The 7,458-nt window shown below is 31.8% G+C and overlaps 1 long non-coding RNA gene across 1 annotated transcript; it reads right to left on the bottom strand.

The window, feature by feature from the left end:
• Nucleotides 1–251: 251 nt before the first annotated feature.
• LOC148273954 (uncharacterized) lies at nucleotides 252–3,688 on the bottom strand. The gene is made up of 2 exons (XR_015824414.1): nucleotides 3,372–3,688; nucleotides 252–1,369 (listed from the first exon to the last, which is right to left on the bottom strand). It is a non-coding gene; the product is annotated as an uncharacterized LOC148273954 (long non-coding RNA).
• Nucleotides 3,689–7,458: the final 3,770 nt, after the last annotated feature.

Below are 7,458 nucleotides of genomic sequence, written 5' to 3'. Positions count from 1 at the left end.
TTTTACATTTTCATACTAGAAACACATTAAGTACAGAAAGTTTGAATCTTTAATAAGCCTGTGTTGATGTTTTAGTGCCTGTTAGTGAGCCAAGTAAAAATACAATTTTAGTTTGTGTTAGTAAGCATACTAGAATATTTTATATGAAAATTCTATATCATGCACACATAAGCAAAGTTTATTAAAGATTTTAATGAACTGTACCTATTTACATATTTTTAACAGGATTGGGTTTAAAAAAAACAATGCGCTTAAGTTTTGTAATAATTTATTAATTTACTAACAATAGTAAATAAGTAACATAAATAGGACATCAATGGGAAAAGTGAGTAAAAAATGTATACTGTTTATGCTAAAGTTACCACAGTTCAAGCAATATAAGAATATACTTTTGACAGATTACAATAGAGTTGTGACAGTTCTTTTTTTCGATTTTCAATGTCGATTTTTCAATTTTTTATCATATTTTCCATCATATCGGGTGAAAAAAAAACACATTTTCATATTTGGGTTAAATAGCTTAATACTTACTAAAAAAAATTGGTTAAAGTAAAAAAAAAAACATAAAAGCACGTTACTTATTTGTTTAATTTGGTGATTCAACGGGAATACATAAATTGAGGTAAGACAAAATAATTCAAGAGAAAAAGTTATACTGCGCCACCCACAATAATCATAGGACAAGACTTGAAAAGGCCAGAATAAGAAGAATCTTGGACGACAAAGATAGTAACAGAAATATCTATATACAATTATAATGAAAGTAAATTGTTTTATTAAGATTGACTCTTGATTGTTATATCTTAATATACTGAATTTTAGTATGGATCACATAATAATAGTCTCGATTGAAATAGTGATTTTTGATAGTATTTTCGGGATTAACGGTGTGGATGGGGGAAGGTGGTGGGAGTGGGCAATGCGAGGAAAATTAAGCTAGTTACTAATCTGTGAACATGTATCGTTTTAAGTGATCATCACTCATAATAGTATATTTTATTTTTTAAAGTTCAACTATTATTATTTCCAATTAATTGCCGCATAAATAAGGTCGACATCAAAATTATCGTTGATTAAATTTAATTAATCGTATTTCAACCCCTTAAAATGAACATGCGCAATATAATTCGATACTAGAACTAATGGAACTAATGGTACTTAACAGGCGCCATGGCGCAGTTGGTTAGACGACCGATTGCAAAACAGGCATTGCAGGTTTGTTTCCCGCCAGTTGCAAGAAAAAAATTCAAGAAACATTTTTTTCCTAGGTGGTTTAGGTGTTGTGGTGAATTTTTCATAACTTCCTTCCATATCCTCACTTTCTCATCCGCTGACAAACCTCCGAAATAGAAGTCTAGCGAGTTATTCCCTTTAAAAAAAAAAAAAAAACATGGTTATTACATTCATATTTGAAGCCGGTGTATTTTTTCCACAGTTATGATAAACATGATTATAAATCATTATCATATTTTAGAATTTATGATTTGTCTAAGCTAATATTCACAAAATTCTGAGTTTAATTAGTTATTTATGCAAACTCACACTACTTCATTGTAATTTCGTAGGAAATTAAGACACGTGTTGTTCACTCGAAACTGATGCATCATCATTTATCAATAAAATTTTAATAGCATCGGATTCTTCAAACAACACCGCTATTATCTATAAGATTATTGAATTCACAGCTGCACCGTGATAAAATTTATTTAACTTTTTATTAGAAAAAACTTATATAACTTTTGACTTGCAAAGTTTACAAAGGTTAAAGATTGACAGTCAACCGTTAAAACACTTTTTAGTAATAACTATTTTTTTCATGCAGAATTTGAGAGGAGAGCCCATATGCCATATTTAAAAAAAAGGGTTTTGATAAGCAAAGGCTGTACATATTATTTAGGTGATAGTATAGAATGGTTTAAGTATGTCAAAATTTTGTAGACAAGAACTGGATTTCACCTCCAAAGGGGTTACTAAGATTGACATATTACAAGAGAGGTGGAGAACAGTTTTAGAGAAGGGAATATTGAAATCTAGCGCTTACGATCTGTCATGGATCCAGTTGGATCAGAAGTATACATATTTTTTTATGTTTCAGCTGTTGCCTAGCAGGTGAAATAATTCAGTCATATGAATCTCACCGGCATCAATAAATTCAATTCAATTAATTTATTTTAAATAATACATACATTACAAACTAAAATTTAATACGTACATATTATAAAAAAACAAAAAATACATAGAGACTCTCGTCAAAATAGTAGGAGAATCCTGCTCCAGAAAAGGTTTCAGCTCTTTAACATCACAAAAATCAACAGATGGAAAAATTTAAATAATATGGATGTAAAATGGTCAATGTTGCAGTGCGTTCAATGGCCACTTAAACCATCCAACGACAGGTCATAAGCCCTATATTTCTAAATTCCCTTAGCTAGAAATGCTCTCCCTCTCTGTTGTAACATGTGAATTGATACAATAGAAGCTCAAAGGCTTTAGAAAACTCAGTTTATCCGAACTCCAGTCATCCGGATTGCAAAATATCAGAATCGTTATCAGGAAATAAAAATCAAGAAGATGTTACGATAACAAATACAAAAGGCCTCTGACACTGGCATGTTTTTTCATCGAAACTATTAACTTTGCGGGATATGTTTAAGTAAGTTTTATGTGCTAACATCTGGCACTCATTAATCCGGATAATAGGAGTTTTACGGTACTTTATATATCTTCTTCTGGTGCCTTATTGGGCCCCCCGGCGTTGACGATCACTGCAGCGAAAGCATCTCAGTCCTGCGCTACTCCGCAGTCAGGACAACTGCTTATTGGATGTACTCGCTGCAGTGATTCCTGGGAAAAGATGACCAGAGTGGTTTCCAGTTGCCTTTTCTGGTGGATTTTTCTGTCGGGGTTACCTTCCCTAAGCTGGTTGGTTCTGGTTTGGAGGCGCCAGAAACTCGCCTTTCATCCTCTCGTTATCTGCTGTGACCACACCGTTACAAATGTGATCCCATTGCCTGGGGTTCGCGACGTGGACACTAAGGAGTTGGACTAGTCAGTAGTGTTGCCGGTGGAATACAACTGGGCATTCGTAGCATTATATAGAATCACATCCTCCAGCAAGATGTGACTTACTGCGGCCCTACTGACGGTGCTAACTCCACTTTATACTTTATATCTACAAGTACATAAATTAAATTACGTTGTTTAGCTTTACTTTTAACCTGTTTTATCATTTGGTTGTTTTTTTATAAAGGTGACAAGAATGAACTAGTTCTGTGTTATTATGTACTAATTAGTTTTACTTACCAAAGTTTAGAACTCAATTGTAGTGTTTATCATCAGGACTGATATGACAATAGGTAATGTTTACTTACTCAGCATAAAAAAAATATATCACAACAGAGGCTATTGCTAAATATTAGCACATAGTTTTATTAAGAAAACACAAAATTCAATAGTACATAGCCTTTTTACAGTTTGATCAAACAAATTAATAAGGGACACAAAACATAAAACCTTAAGAATTTTAATAACCTAAATTTAATTAGGATACAAGCGTCGGGTAGATTTTATTTCAGATTTCCACACAAAATGTCAAACGTCACTGGTTAAAGCACAAGTTTATTGAAAGAGAATCACAATAAAAACACAATTTAACCTGAAAACTGACAGATATACAGTACATACAGAAAACAGAGACTCGGAGAAACCATAGAATAAAATCACCACAAAACGCAGATAAGGAATGCAGAAAAACCATAAACAAAATAAATTATGACTTGAATCAGCGCGGCGTGGAAAGAGAAAATATAAATTTTAGCAATTTTTTTGCATTTTGGGCGCAACATTATAATATAAAATACGATAAGAACGTCATATTAAAACATAGCATCGTTCTCATCACCGGCATTTCAAAATATCTCTAGCTAGTGTATTTCTAATAAATATATGCTTAGTTGCTATAATAAAAATTAAGTTAGTTAATCGAAGCTGGACTGGCAGTGCACAACGAAGTTTTCGTCTCAGCACTTATGTATCGAAGTGAAACATGGAACTGGCAGAGGAAGCAAAGGGAATGCGTTTGAAATGCGATCGCATTGATCGATAATATCAGGCGAGAGTGCAAATCTAATATAGGTGTAATTAATAAGATTCAAAAATAATCTCTAACATGGTTTGGTCATGTAGAACAAATAGATGTCGAAAAAACGGTAAAACATATATTTGTAGGATTAGGTTACTGGGTGTTGGTTAAAGCTCCTACCCCAGTAAGAGATCGACAGATAAGACACGAGGTTGCAGTTTAATGCATATTTATAAAATGACGAATAAGATACAGCATATGGTTGTGTAACACGAGCGTAACGGCGGTGATAAGTTGAAGAGACTGCATTTGAACTACATGCTGAAACTGAGTGATTTTTCGAGCTGGACTGAAGTGAACTGAACTGTCCTGTGGTCTTTTTATAGACCATATTCCTTTGTAGTTATTTTTTTTATGGTAAAGACGATGTGAATGTACTATAGAACAATGCCCCCTGATTTTATGTGCAATACTGTTAGAGTTGCTGTATTGGATTATATAGAAAATGATGACATTGCTTTCTTCGGTCATCACGCTATTTCAGGTGAAACGTTTTATTTATATATCATCATCATTATTACCTTTCCGCACCTAATGGTGCATAGGGCACTGCATTGTTAACCAATCTCAGCGTATCTTGATCATTTTTTCAGCATGAAAGTAAGATGATCAGTCTTACGCTTCAGGTACCGGGTCAGGGACTTTGAAATATAACAGTGTGAAAACACTATTTTAAATAAATATTTCAGATCAATCATGTCGGAAATTGAACCCGAGACCTCTTGCATAGTAGGCAAACGCATTGACCATTACACCACGAGGCCGACGATATATATATATGACTTAAATTAATGTGGACGTTGAAGACCACGAAAGTCGCTGCACGATCAGATAATTTAAAATCGCAAGTCTGGTCACATCAAAAGCAAACGCAACCTAAGGGCATGTATGACAATATGAACGAATGTGGAAGAAGCTAGGAATGTTTGCAGGATAGACGTGTGCGGCGGTGATGGTAGTAATAGTATTGGCTATCTAAAAAAAACTTTTTATTTCACATTCTCTTCCTAAATTGTAGAGCTTATAAACACTTTTTCTATATTACTCAAGCATTCAAGATCTGACTAAAAAGAACGAGATTTAAAAAAAAAAAAATAATAATAATGTCACACGGGATGTCCAAATATGATTTTTTTCATGGTATAGGTATAAAATCTAATAATATTCAATAATGTTTTTTTTTTTTTTATATATATAAATAAATAAACCTTTACTACACATAAACATCTTTTCACTTTTTCCATGACTTAAATTATCTAATATGCTTGTCAAATATCATTTTTTTATTATTCTACTACGGTACAAGAGGTTTCGGACTCGATTACTGACATGGTTGATTTGAAATATTTATTTAATAAGGTGTTTTAAGGCTTGAATATTTCATAATCCCTGGACTAGCTCCTGAAGCGTAAGACTGATCATCTTACCTTCATGTAAGAAAAATTAACAAGTAGAAAATTTTTAGTACTGTAATCATTGGAAATAAAGTCTAAAAATAAATGTTATTTATTTAATATTAAATTGAAATCTGACTTTAATTTTTAGTGTGGAAACAATTTTCCCAACAACAGATGATAAAAATTTGAATCGACTTATATTCAATTTTTCAAAAATACACATTATGATTCATAGATTCATAGATTCGTAGACGGAGAAATATTGTCCTATGCTGATGACACTGCTATTATAGTATATAATAAAACATGGGAGTTAACATTTAGTGATGCTACAAAAAGTATAACAATAGTTAATAACTGGTTGGAAAATAATTTGCTTAGTTTAAATCAAGAAAAAACCATGTATTTGCCCTTTCAAATCTCTAATAAGACTGGCCCTTCACAAAATTTGTCAATTAAAATACACGATTTAAATTGTAATATAGATATCTGTAATAAGTGTTACAAAATTAGCTCAGGTGAAAGTTATAAATATCTGGGTATCCACATAGATTATAGGCTAAAATGGGAAACACATATAGCTAAATTAACAGACAAAATCAGATATTTATATTACGTTTTCCAAAGTTTAAAAAATATTTTAACGTATGAAAAATTAAAAATGCTGTATTACGCTCTAATTCAGTCTTCTGTTACATACGGCATAATTGGATGGGGTGGACTTTTGGACGCACATAGTCACCCTGTAGAAATCGCACAGAAGAGTATAGTTAAGATAATGTACAAAAAGCATAGACTATTTCCTAGTAACGAATTGTACATAGAGAGCGGACTCCTTAATTTAAAAAAGTTATATTTATTACAATGCTTAAAACATGTACACAAAAATAGGGAATTGTTTGGCAATAATTTAAATAGGACTAGTAGCAGATCAGAAAGTGTACTGTCGGTTCCAGGATGCAGAACTAAGTTCGCACAGAGACACTCTTTCCATGTTGGTCCAAGATCTTTTAATCTCCTACCCAAGGAAATACAAAATATAGAATCCCTTCCAAAGTTTAAAGCGGCTTTGAGGACTTGGATCAGCATGGAAAATACAGATATACACCTATTGTGAAAGAGTCGTACAACAGCATATTCTAAACTTTGATGTCTTAATTACATTGTTTATGTCATTTTCCTGTTATTTCTGTATGATTCTGTATGGCATTGTCATATTTGTGTTTGTATACCAAAAAATTCACCAAAAACAATAAAAAAGAAATGGCCCACGCTCAGACGTTTAAGTCTTTGTGGGCATTTTTTCCAAATTTAAGGCTATGTTTATTTTTAGAATATGTATTTTTTCTCTTTTTCTCTTCTAATGTTTAATAAATATAATGTATAAAATATGTAATTTAATACATGCATAATATGTAACAGTATGGAAAAAAAAAAAAAAAAAATGAGCTTTTTGACTTGGAAAACAAAAAATTTGATTATTTATTCCAAAAAATATAATTTCATACTAAATTATAAGCAACACTTAAATATTTTATTTATTTTAGTAGAACACAATATAAGTAATTTAAAAAAATATTTTTTAACTACTATTTTTCATATTCCAATGTTCATTACGATTATTAATATTAGTTTAAACTGTTTAAAATATATATATATATATATATCTTATTTGTTGGTGGGCCCTGTGATTATCTGGATGAGACGTTTGCCTTACGCAAAAAGGTTTCTGGGTTCTATTCCGGGTGAGTTCCGCAAAACGGCTTCTAATTTTTATTATGCCGAAGTGTTTTGCAGCCATAATACGCCACCGTTATTAGTTCTCTTGGTCAATCTAGATTTTTAAAGACCAATATATAATTTGTTGTGTACCCAAATGTATAATATTTGCATAAGTATCAATATTGCCAATACTTTTAT

Source organism: Micrasema longulum, unplaced genomic scaffold (genome assembly GCF_059751315.1).
Source record: "Micrasema longulum isolate JH-2025_06_02 unplaced genomic scaffold, ASM5975131v1 h1tg001796l, whole genome shotgun sequence".
NCBI lineage: Eukaryota > Metazoa > Arthropoda > Insecta > Trichoptera > Brachycentridae > Micrasema > Micrasema longulum.
This window is presented reverse-complemented; position numbering and strand designations above follow the sequence as displayed.